This window comes from Puma concolor, chromosome B2 (assembly GCF_028749965.1).
Source record: "Puma concolor isolate L17-30 chromosome B2, mPumCon1.1.hap2, whole genome shotgun sequence".
NCBI lineage: Eukaryota > Metazoa > Chordata > Mammalia > Carnivora > Felidae > Puma > Puma concolor.
The window spans coordinates 74,173,190-74,186,672 of record NC_141671.1 but is presented as its reverse complement, the minus strand read 5'-3'; the positions used below and the strand labels follow the sequence as shown (position 1 = coordinate 74,186,672).

General features: G+C 37.1%; 1 long non-coding RNA gene across 13 annotated transcripts in view; it reads right to left on the bottom strand.

Moving 5' to 3' along the window:
- LOC147581049 (uncharacterized) overlaps positions 1–13,483 on the bottom strand; it is a 530,577-nt gene that overhangs the window by 102,260 nt on the left and 414,834 nt on the right. For all 13 annotated transcript variants that reach the window (XR_015251357.1, XR_015251355.1, XR_015251346.1 and 10 more), the window contains one exon: positions 4,480–4,567. This is a non-coding gene — a long non-coding RNA (uncharacterized LOC147581049). The remainder of the gene's footprint in view (positions 1–4,479; positions 4,568–13,483) is intronic.

The window sequence follows — 13,483 nt, the reverse complement described above, 5'->3', positions numbered from 1 at the left end:
GATCCATGACACTGATGACATTATGATTGCACCTGTGAGTAGGAAGTACTAGCTACTCTAGATGCCTTATATCAAGAATGTCAGAGGGTGGGCAGTAAACTCCCTGAAAAATAATAAATTAAATTTATCAGTAAAATTTCTAGAGATTCAGTGGTCTGTGATACGTATGGATATCTATTCTAGGAAAAAGGCAGTTTACTCTACCTGTTAATATCTACCAGTTGTTGAAAAATGCAACATATAATGGACCTTTTAAGATTTATTTTTTAACAGTTTTACTTCTTTTTTAATGTTTATTTATTTATTTTGAGAGAGAGAGAGAGAGTGGGAGAAAGGCAGAGGGACAGACAGAGAGAAAATCCCAAACGGGCTCTGAGCTGTCAGCACAGAGCCCAATGCAGGGCTTGAACTCAAGAACTGTGAGATCATGACCTGAGCCGAAATCAGGAGTGGGATGCTTATCTGACTGAGCAACCCAGGAACTCCCCACTGTTTAGATTTAGAAAGTAACATAAACCACATTTGGGTGTGGTGTTTTTACACGTAACTTAACACATATATCAACTAGCTGGGAGTGAAACCCAGAGCATGAGACTGCTCTGCAGCAGACTCAAGTTGTGATGCAATTAGTTTTTCGACTTAAGTCTTGTAAGTCAGTAGAACCAATGCTAATCAAAGTATCTGTAACAAATAAAGATGTTTAAACTGCATCTCTAATTGGCCCAAATAGAAGAATCGGTTCCTCCCCAAAAGTTTTGGGGAAAAGCTATTTTTTCCTGTGTGGATAACTATTCTCTTTGGAGAAGCAGTTATTTGATTGATACCTAACCCTGGTAGAGTCTGAAAGCCTGACTAAAGAAAAGAAAATGACTATTATAGCAAACCATGTTAGCTAATCCAATAAGCCATGGGAATAAGTGAATACAGCATCAGCATGATTAAGTGGAATGACCCGTGAAATATCATGTTTCAACAAGTCAGAAGATACAAGTATGTTGTCTGAGCAGATAGATCAGATTTTCACTATATCTTCTCCTGTTGTATTGCAGACCCTTCCCCAGCCCCTCTTATGACTTCATGTGAAGTTACCTACAATCAGGGGAGAAAGGAAGAAAATATCAAACTTGCTCTATAGTGGGTCTGCATCATATGGTAGCATGGGAACTAGGGAAATACTGCTGTGTTACAGCCCATTCAGGGGTAACTTGAAACAGGGTGGTAAAGGAAAATCATTGCAGTGGGCATATTTCAGGCAATACATGTAGATTCCCATTCTTAATAGAAAAATAGATAACATAATTTGGAATTATATACCAATTCATAGGCAATGCCAGTGGGTTGTCAGGTTGGTCTGGTATGTGGAAAGAACAAAATGGGAAGACTAGTCAAGATATGTGGAGATGGATCTTTCAGAGTGGATATGGAATTTGAAGATAATGCTTCATCTATGTTAATGGAGCTCTCAGAATGGGTGAATGGGTACAGAATTGAAAGTCCAATGTGAACACCTATTGAACTTCATAAAAAATATGGTGGAAAATATGACTTGTCCTATGGTTATCAGTCTTTTTTTTAATCTTCAGCTACAATAGTTATTTAATGGGTCCATATACAAATTAGTAATAGTAGTTGGAATGGAGTTGATGAACAGCTCAAAATAATGGATATCTTCTCATCAAACTGATCTAGATATTGTCACTACTGAATGCCCAACCAGATTAATAAAGAGGTCAATGTGAACACCTGATATGGCTTCAGTCACCATGGGAATCAGCTAACAACCTGGGGATAGGTTGCTTACATGGACTTACTTCCATAAAGTAGAGGACAGTAACTTGTATTTACCAGTATTCACACTGGTACTGGATATGTATTTGTCTTCCTTATGGATTGGAATATGCTAAATTCATCATTAGTGGATTAACAGAATGACTTATAGACCATCACTATAATCCAAAAATCACTGATTTGACCAAGGAATTCCTCATTTCACATCAGAATAAATCTAGCAATATGAAAAAAATGAGGAGAATGATATAATTTGGAGATAGAAAACTAGTAAAGAGGACAACTATGACTATTTTCTTTTGGGGGATGGGTAAAAGCACCTTAATTCAAATAAAAGATAGCTTTGGTTTAGATGGAAACAAAAAATTATTGTCTGAGAGTTAAATGTTGGTGAAAGCGTAAGAATGGACTCTGAGCAAAAATACAAATTTCCCTAAAATTCAGGCAGAAAAGGAAACATAAAGTCCAGTAGAAAGCTGGGGGAAAATTTGATGAGCTGTTTTGCAAAAGACGGAATCCAGTTGGCAAAGCATGTATTTCCTTCCTTAGACTATGGGCCTGGCCATATGATTTACTTTGGCAATGGAATTGGGTAGAAGTCTTGCACATCTTCGCCTGACTCTTGTATTTTTACCATTGTCATGAGAAATATATACTTAGGTGAGTTCAGTGGTCCAAAAAGGGTAAAGAAATAAGAAACAGAGCCCTTTCCTCAGTTAACTCATAAATCTGCAACAAGAAGCAGAGCCACCAAGTCGAGCCTATTTAAACACTCATCGGACCCTCAGTGACTAACACCTCTATAAAAATATATGTTAATCGTTCCATGCTGCTAAGATACTTTGTTGGTGTTTATTATGCAGAAATAGCTGATTGATACAAATGAATAAATTTCTATTGACCATATAGTCAGTAAGTGTAAAGTCACACAGTGAAGGTCATGAATAGACAGACAAGTTGAAGCATAATCTACCACCACCACAGTGAAGCACCTGCCTGCACACTCCCATGCACAAAAGGGACAATTAAATATTGACAAACACAAAAACTGAAACAAATGTTTCCACAAGAGACTTTGAAGTTCCGCAAGAGGGTTGAAAGACAGGAAAAGATACAACTGTACTCTGGAGATTTTATGAACATCTGGGCATAAATCAATAACTGCTTTACAGACTAGGCAACAAGTGAGGTCATTCTTCCTTCCCTGTCTAGATTCCAAAAGGTCTATGGTTTTGAAAGCAAGTATGGGGAATGCAACGTTGGCTGGGACATTGTTGTTCTCATGATAGGCATCATCAGCAATGACAGCAGGCAGATTTACGTCTAAGTTGATTTATAGGCAGCAGTCTTCAGGCATTAGGACCCAAAGAGGCCAGATTTTGCATAGTGACAATAGTTTAGAAACTATTGTGTGAGCAGCCTTTAGGAAAGCCACCATTTAACTGGAGAATGAACTAAGAATGTTAGCCTTCTGCTGCAGAAGGTGTGAGCACAGAAACAGTTATTTTAGGCATATTGTTTTAGCCCATTTTGTAATATTACTGATGAGACTGTATATTCTTTTGTTCTGACAAGCATCATTAAAGAAGTTAATATCTTGTAGGTAATTTTTCAATCTCATTTTTATTTATGACCCATTTCTTCCCTCATAGGAAAAACAGACAAAATATCACCTTAATTCCTCAATTTAAAGAGAAAGCTCTTTCCTATGAGAAGGGCATGCAAGTGCTCATAGATTTTACTCAATTAAGATGGAGTTATATTATAAAGGTTTAAATTCCAAGTTTAATCCCCAAACAGTACTTATATTGCTAGTAGTTTTAATTTTTTCCTGGTACATATTTCCATTGTTCTCATGAAAAGAAAATTTTAATTGCAGAGAAGTAAAATAAATTGTCTTAGGAAAAAATGAATCACCCTTTGAGGAAATGTAGTCATTGGTGTGCTCACACAAACTCCATCTGATATATACTCTCTTTGTCTCAACCCACATAATTTGTAATCTTTCCCACCAAAGGCTGATTTTTAAAATGTTTTATAAAGAAAAAAAAACATCATCATAAATTCTGAAAACACAAACTAACTATTTTAAAATCTGCATATTATCTACTTTTTTTCTTGAAACTCTCACCAGAAATAGGGTAAATGCATTGTTTATTTCCAAAGCAACATCAAAATAGACCACACATATATTGGATGAGCCTGGATGGGATAATTTCTATATTAGCGATATGAACTGGAAAATCAAATCAGTGTGCCATATCAAACACAAACAAAAGTAGACAGCTTAATACATATTCCATGTGTTATGAAACAGAGAAGCTATTTGAAGATGAAGGAAAGGATCATTCAGCTAAGAAATAAAGTAAACAATGATGAAATGATACGATGAGCAACAAAGACAAGTTCTCAAATTTTGGCAACTATTTGGGATCTTAAAACTTTATAAAAACAGGAAAACAAGCTTCCTTTTAAGAAATACAATTCAATTCATCATTTGTTATTATTATTGTTGTCATTGTTCCTTACTCTGTGCAAAGAATACTTTTAGTTTGTGGGTGGAAAAAAATGATGAATAAGGAAGAAATATATAATGGGGAAGACAAGAACATAACCTCTTCCTGTCTGCAGCCAAATGTGCTAGTATAACTAAAGGAAAACAAAGGATTCCAAGGCAGAGTAAGAACATACCTTGCTTGGAGTCAGGAGAAGCTTCTTATTGAAAAGTAGCATTTGTGGTCAGCATAAGCCTGGTGATATTACTACACAGAAATGTAACCTGAAACCAATGAAAATTTGAATCCAGAATTAATAGCAAAATTCACGAATAATAAATAAATATAGCAGTGCTTAATTTTTGAAGCTATAAGTTATTTTATTAAAAACTAAATATCAAAATCTTCTTTTAGAGTTAGTTGCAATTTCAAAATTAGTTGAATATTATGTCCACAAAGGAAATCAAAACAAATATGCATTTACAAACCCCCTTCTCCAAGGATTCTAACACACCCCTTCCAATTTCCCACTTAGAATTTTAATATGGTAGAGGTGTTGGTGATGAATTGTCTGTGACTCTTATGGATAGACTATTTACCTGCCCATCAAATGTTTATTAATATATTATTATTTGTAAGGCAGTATGAGTGCAAAAGAGAAATAGATATTAATAGGATGAGTGTAAGTATACTATGGGACATTAAATGAAGATAGTATTTTCAAAAAATATTTTTCAATGTTTATTTTTGAGACAGGGACAGAGACAGAGTGCAAGCGGGGGAGGGGCAGAGAGAGAGGAAGACACAGAATCCGAAGCAGGCTCCAGGCTGAGCTGTCAGCACAGAGCCTGGCGCTGGGCTCGAACTCACAAGCTGTGAGATCATGACCCGAGCCAAAGTTGGATGCTTAACCGACTGAGCCACCCAGGCGACCCTGAAGATAGTATTTTGAAATGGAATATTATAAAGAACTTTGAGGTTGTGGTGATATTTGAGTTGAATCTTGAAAAATGGATATGATTGGGTGTACCAAGATTTAGAATAATGTAGTTGAAAAGTTCTAGAAATTTTCTTGGAAAGAACAGAAATGTCCATCACATCAAGGTACATCGGTAGGGATCTCTGTGAAGGCAGTTTGCTGGAACATATATTGTGTGAAGAGTACTGAGAATTATTTTTGGAAAATAATATTTGAGCCAAATTATAAAGGTAAATGGAGTTTGCTTCAACTCTGTTGTCAGTGGGAATTCACTCTCAGCATTTTTATTTAGTTTGATTTTTGTTGTAGGACAGTGACATGAACAGATTTCATTTCAAGCATCTTCACCTGGAACAAAGTATAAAATTCAGTAGAGTTGTGAGAGCCAGAAAGTTGGAGACTAGTTGGCTGGTTACTGCTACAGTCTGGGCGAGGGATTAAGGAAACAGCAGAGGCAGTTGGGAAGGAAGAGGGGTTAGTAAGGGCAATTCTGGGCAGCAGACCAGATGCTCTGTCAAGGCAAGGGAAGGAAAAATACAGCAATGACAGAGACCGCAAGACAGGTATGGGGCCCAAAGGAATGCCTTGTTCACCCCATTCCTTAGAGCCCAGTCTCAGGAGACTGAGTTATTTGCTCCCTTAACTCTGCTTTCAAGACCAAATGAAAGCCTAAAAACCTGTTAAGCCTCTAAGGTTTAATGAGAAATCATTGATGTTTCCTTGTCATTTTTCAGTAAAACTAGTGAATGTCAGAGCTGAAAGGAGTCTTCGGTGTCAATTAGCTGAGTCTCTCATTTTTAAACGAGAACACTAAGACCCAGAGATACTGAGTAACTCATTCAAGTTCACACAGCTAATTATTGCCAACTCTGTAATACAGTATGAGTCTCTTGCCAATTGGGTGCCTGCTTCACTCTGCATCTGTGGATTTAACAAGGGGGCTGGGAAGAGGGGGACAGAAGCAGTGTCTGGAAGGGTGATGACAATGGAGAAAGTCCTGGTAAATGCAACACCAGGATGCTGACACACGGGTGTTAAATTTAAGAATGACAGTTAGCTTTCACCCACTTGATGGGATTGATATAAATGTTGATAAATAATCTCCATTTATGAGCTCATGTTTTTGGAAGAGGTGTTATGGAGATATACACACTACATATATGAGGCAGCAATGCTTCAACAGTCTTTTGAGTTGTCAGCCCAAAGCATTCATTAAAAAAATCAGGGAGACAGCAGGATCTGTATCAAGCCCACAAGACTCAGAAACAGATACCATAGCTGCAAAGGATCCGCAGTGGCAATTACATGAGTTACAGGTAAGAACAGAACACTGTAGCATATAAACTCAAGCTATTTCCAACAAAGAAAAGTCTATTTATATATATTCAGACAATAGTTGGATCTAATGCAAACCTAGCGGTCTCTGTATTTGCCAGGATTATTTGGCTTGTTTTATTCTGCCAGATCCAAGCTAAACACAATACGTGGGTAACCTCCTCTCTACTTTGAACAGAGAGGCAGACAGACTGCCAGAGCACCACATGTAAAAGGCCTAATTGAGGGGAGGGATGACTTAGCTATGCCTAAAGACTTTCTGTACTTAATGAGAGTGCAAACCTACTACATCACTACAAGATGAGTCAGTAAGATTTTGTGGTCACCAGTGACTACAGATGCTACTTCACTCAGAATTGACAAAGGTGAAGTGTTTGTTGAGAGAGGACACTATGTATTAACCCCAAAGGAAGTACTAGCAGCTAATGAATGGTCGCTTTCGACTAACTCTCCCATAGCCCAAACTGAGTGTAACTTTTGCGAGAATATGAAAGAGCCAGGACATACCAGAATACTTCAGAGTCTGACTGCCCTGAGTTTAACTTCTGAGTTTCTGCCATTTATGAGCTTTATTCTCTGTGATACGGGAAAAATTACTAAGTTTAAATTCTTCTTCTGTAAAAAGGGGCTACAAACATCTCACATATTTGGTATAAAAATCACATGTAAAATATCTAGCAAAAAAACTAATACACTATAGATACTCAGGAAATTGTAGTAAATTACAGCAACTTTTATCACTCAGAATTTTATTTCAACATGGGACCCTAGGCTCTCAACTATTATTTGGTCTTCCTTTCATATAATCTGTATATAATCAATTAGAACAAATCATAAATCTGAAAATGATAATAGAACACCATCTTATTTTATTTCCTTCTCTCTAGGAGGTATACATTGCTAAATAATTGGAATTAGATTTATCTTCCTATGTACAAATTGTTGCTTTATAATTTTAGAGAAGGTAAATGAGTCCAGATATTGAGAAAGAAAAAGTAAGGCCACCTGTGAAACTGTGACACAATTATTTAAATTCATGGATTCGTTTAATCCACTTTTAAACTAAGAGAATTTGAATTATTAATAGGTCACAGCTCCTGCCTTTAGGGAAGTCATGATTTAGCAGGGGAACCAGAAGGCTAAACAAACAAACAAATTGACTATATGTGTGTTACATGTGTGTGTGAGAGAGAAAGAGAGCGAGATAGAGGGAGCAAGGGAGAGAAAGAGTGAAAGACAGAAACAGAGATTGAAAGCAAATGATGGGGGGATGAATAACAGAATGGTTTGCAAAATTTTATGAAAACACTCAAGATGGAACAAATTCCTGTTCAGCCATCACTTTTTCAAACCAGCTTATTAGCATACTATTTAAAACAAAATAAAACAAAACAAAGAAACATCTCTTAATAGAACATTACTATAGAAACTTCCAAATAGTCAACTGTGTTCACCCAAAATCAACTATTTCTGTTTTACAAAATCTAAAATTATTCTTACTAGGAAATTCAGTGAACCGAATGAAAGAACATAGTTGAAAAGAATCCAAAAATATTCTTTGTTAAGTACACACAGACTTACTAAGCAATTCACATAGGTACATTAACAATTTACTAGCCAATGTTTTGTACAACAAAAGATGTTCTTGTTAACTGTCTTTTCAGCATCTCTAATCGATTTTGTCTAATCAAACCCTTCTGATTATCTGGGCCACTAGAAGGCCTCACCATGACTGAAGGACTTTGGCTCACCCTTCTTTTGAATCATGCTGATGATACTGGCTTTATGGCAGCTGGTCAGAAGTGACCACACACTCTACCTCACTTCAGGGACCTCTAAAGGGTTTCTCTGGCTCCTGTAAATCCTCTAAGAGGTCTTGTCTATTCTCTAAAGCCACTTTTTTTTCCAGGAAGACCCAAGAAGGTCTGTTAGAAAACTGTCTTCACCAGAAGCTCAATTAACTGTCACTCGTCACATTGATCTCTTTAAAACTTTCTATACCCTACCCAAAACTCATAGCCTTAAGTTGTGCATTGCAACCATATGCTGATGGTTGAAATTAGAAATCTTCAAATGCTTTCCTGCCCATTAAAGGTGGGCTACAGACTTTGAAAAATAGAAAGTCTTTATTATGTTGGGTCAATCGTAGTGGGAAAAACTATGTAAAGTAAATTATTTAAGATAAAAATGAAATTAATAAATTAAAAAACATTAAATGATATATTATTTTAAAATGAAACTAAATTAAGATGGTGTGTGTTTTTATATTCAATAACATTCAAAATATAATTGAAATTCTACCTAATTCTTAGAATGGACAAAAATAAAAAAGAATTCAATCACATCATATATGAAAGGCATGAATGCCAGTGTTCTTCATTTTCTTTTTAAATGTTTATTTATTTTTGAGAGACAGAGAGAGAGAGAGAGAGAGTGAGTGGGTGAGGGGAAGAGAGAGAGGGAGACACAGAATCCGAAGTAGGCTCCAGGCTCCAAACTGTCAGCACAGAGCCTGACATGGGGCTTGAACTCATGAACTGTGAGATCATGAGCTGAGCTGAAGTTGGACACTAGATGCTTAACTGACTGAGCCACCCAGGTGCCCCCTTCATTTTCTATTTGGTCTTTACCACAAGATCATAAAGAGTACAAAAATATTTGAGATATTCATCAATTTCCCCAAGGGTTTTTGTTAATCATTTGATAACCAATCTTTCTCTTTAGAAGCCTCTATCTTGTGATTATCTTTATTATTTTCTTTTAATCAGAATTAAGCAGTTTCACTATGCCATTTCTAATTTGTCAGTGATTTTGCCTATGGATTGATCAACTCTCCAATACAGTATTGCAAAATCAGCTTTGTCATTTATAACTGACTTTCACTGTATTTGCATTGTATTATTTAGTAATTATAATATCCAAAAATCAGTTAGATAATAAGTAGGGCAGAGTAGTACTCATGTGAGTAATTCTCAAATGGAGAATTAACTTTATAAATGGTCAATTCATTTGTAAATATGTTCCTATTATAATGTCATTTACCTCATCAATTATAACTTTTCTAATTGGTAGGATACAGATAATTGTGTCATGTTGACTCTTGCATTATCTTTTCATTGTACTTAGTAATTGTCAGCCCAACATTTTGCTCATGATCAATCTAAGGAAACGTCCACAAATAACCTCACAAAATCAAAAATTACTTGATTGCTCAAATACTTATTAAGGTAGTAAGCCAGCAGCGAGAAATTGTCATGCCATTTAGTGACCCTCACAATTTTTTTATGTGTATTTATTTTGAGAGAGAGATAGAGTGTGGGGGGGGAGGGGCAGAGAGAGAGGGAGACACAGAGCCCGACGCGGGACTCGAACTCACAAGTTGCCAGATCACGACCTGAGCTGAAGTCACATGCTTAACCGACTGAGCCACCCAGGTGCCCTGACCCTCACAATTCTGATCTAAGAGGTGCAAATTATTAATAGTACTGTACTTGTCTCAGGGATAAGAGTGCCCAGTCCAAATCTCATGACTCTGAGGGGCAACTAACTATGAAATAATGAGTTTTAGTTTTTTGTCACGGACTTTCTGGCTTATCCTTCATAGAAATGTAATAAGAATGAAAGTGTCTGCTTGGCAGGGTGACAGTCCAAGGAATTCCAATTGGATCAAAGAGAACTCCTATGATCTAAAAGTCTAGAGCTCTGGATCCTAGCTCTTTCTCTTCCACGAACTCCAAGTGGAACTTCATAAAACTCTCTGTGACACCTGTTATTTCAGTTTTTCTCTCTGTTAAACTGGATAATGACCCATGCCCTCTTAATCCCTGTGATAGGCTGACTAATGACCCCTGAAGATGTCTGTGTCTTAGATCCACAAAACCTGTGAATATGTTGCTTTATATGTTAAAAGGGATGTTGCAAATGTGATTAAAGTTAAGGAATTTGGGATGGGAAGATTATCATGGGTTATCCAAATTGGGCCAATGTGGTCACAAAGATTCTTATAAGCAGTAGGCAGGAGGATCAGAATGAGCAGCAGATGTGAACATGGAAGCAAGATGTTGGAGTGATGTGAAGAAGGGATCATAGCCAAGGAAATTGAAAAAAGGTAGTAAATGGATTCTCCCCTATAGTTTCCTCATGGAACACAGACCTACTGACATCTTGATTTTAGACTTTTGATCTCCAGAACTGTGAGGAAATAAAATTATGTTGTTTTAGGCCACTAGGTATTTAGTGATTTTCACAGCAGCAATAGGAAATTAACACAACCTTCAACAAATGACTGTGAAGACCAGTGGGGCAATAAGCACGAGATCTCTCAAGAAAGTCAAAAGAAATGATTCAAAGTAAGATGGTATGGTAGGTCATTTACTCTGTCCACAGATAATTAGAGAAATTCCATAAATTATAAACACTTGTGAGCCAGGAAGGCGGATTGTTCCTTAGTTTTCACATACATTAAAAAAAGTGAGGAAAGTACAATTAGAGGTGGCAAAGATCTCGGCTTTCTTGATCATGCCACAGGGGTCTCCAGGTGAATTCTGTATCACTCCTGTGACCTTCAGTCATTAATTATGTTGTCCCATTTTACTCTATGCCTTGTCTCCTTTTTCCCCTTCTATTCTCGCACCCCTTCCTGCTTTATTAAAATGGTGGCTTTGTTGGAGGTAGTGGTAAGGAGGCCATTAAAAAGAACCGAAAGTTGTCACATCTTCAGGGAAACTTTCTCAGCATAAAAAGCAGCTAGCCCCACATGTGGGAAGGAAGGATGAGGTGAGAGAAAGGGGTAACTTGGAACATACCATAAATATTCAGACTCCAGCTTGGAAGTCCACAAAGGAAATCAAACTCACCCATTTTTCATTTCCTGGTCATTACTTCTTTGGCTACAAAGTAACCAGTTCTAAAACCAATCAGTCTAATGTTTAAAAGTTTAAATATGATACAGAAACATTTACAAGGACAGGAATTATTACTTTGAGTATTATGTATATTTCCTAGGTTTACTAAGTGTGATATTGTGATTTATAATAAGAAACATATATTTGGTTTTCATCCCATTCCTGGGATGTGTGGCACACATTCCTGGCACACAGCTCCTAAAAACATTGGAATTTCCTAAATGTTGACAGGAGGGAATCATGGTATTTTTTGTATGTTAATGAGGTGACTTTTAAGAAAGCCTGTAGGTAAAATAAGGATAAGGGCTGAGTGCCAGTAGAGCTAACCTTGTAATTAGGGTTGGAACTTTCAGCCCCATCCCTGACCTCTGACCCACAAGGAGGGGAGAGAGACTTAAGACTGAGTTCAATCACCAATGGCCAATGATTTAATCAGTCATACCTATGTAATGAAGCTTCCATAAAAACCCAAAAGGACAGTGTTCAGAGACTTTCCAGGTTGGCAAACACAGAGAGATTCAGGGAGAGTGCCATGCTTGGGGAGAGTGCTCCCACATATCTTATCCTAAACATCTTTTCATCTGGCCATTCATCTGTATTCTCTATCATATTCTTTAATAAATTGATGAATGTGTTTCCCTGAGTTCTGTGCGCTGATGTAGCAAATTGTTGAATCTAAGGAGAGAAGGTCATGGGAACCTCTAATTTGTAGTCAAGTTAGACAGAAGTTACGGGTAACCTGGGGATCTACTACTTGTAATTAGCATATGAAGTGGAGGGAGTCTTATAGAACTGAGTCCCTAACCTATGGGTTGTAACTGAAACACAGAAGTGCAAGAGCACCTGGCTCCAGCGGTCCCAAATAGACCAGAGCCAGCCACTTGTTGCTGACAAAATCCAAAGGCAGAGAGATAAGGGGTGGTGAAACAAGAAAGGAGTTCATTTCAGTGAGGCAGACACCAGTAAGACAGCAGACTAGTATCTCAAAGACTGTCTCCAAAGTGCTGAAAATACTTCTGTGTTCATATAAGGAAAACAAAGGTTGGCGGGTACATGCAGGTGGGCAGTAAAGGTCAGGTTGATCTTTATTTGGGGGTCAGCCACATGGGACCTTGCTAGTGTCAGGGCAGTCTCCAATGCGTAAGAAGGTAGTTTCAGTTCCTATCACAGTATGCTTTGCCCACTGGGTCTCTTGTGTTGAGTTAAGAGATGAATTGGAAAAAAACATAATCAATTAGAAAGTACAGGCTGAGGTCAGAATGGAGATTGTTTAAGTCCTCTTTCAGGATCTGATGTTATCTCCAAGTACACAGTGTCAGAATTGAGTTAAATTTTAGGACATCCAGCTGATATCCTAGAATTCCTTGATTGGGGGGTGGATCCCCACATTCAGTGTCAGGAGTTTTGTGAGTATGGTAGTAGTGTGAGAGTAAAGGAGACACATGGGAGAAGTGGGTTTTCCATATACTAAGTGAATGCTGATTATCTGGAATCTTCATGTAAAAACCCCCACTCAACAGCAATCTGTTTAAATTCTACAGTTAGACTAAAAATATTAAGGTACATTTCACTATAATTTAAACATGATGATGGACAACAAATGAAACTGACTATTGATCTTTATGTTTATATTCTTCTCTTAATATCACCTAACATTCTTAGAGATAACTCTAACATATGCCACTTATAATAACGACTACAAACTGTCAGCTAGTCTTAATATGAATATCAGCTTACACTGTCAGTGCACATTGCTCAAACTGTCATTGCACACTGTCAGCATGATATGCTCAACACATAATTGTTTCAGTTAATATACTGACTAAAATTTAAATATATGAGCAATAGTTTCCTGGAAAACATGTGTGAAATGTAAGTGTTGCTTAAGTGATTTCAACAACCAAAAAAGAATAAGGTAAGTTTGTTCCAAATGTCAAAGGACTGCCCCAATTCAAAGGAAGTCTGAGAAAAGAGTAGCCAAT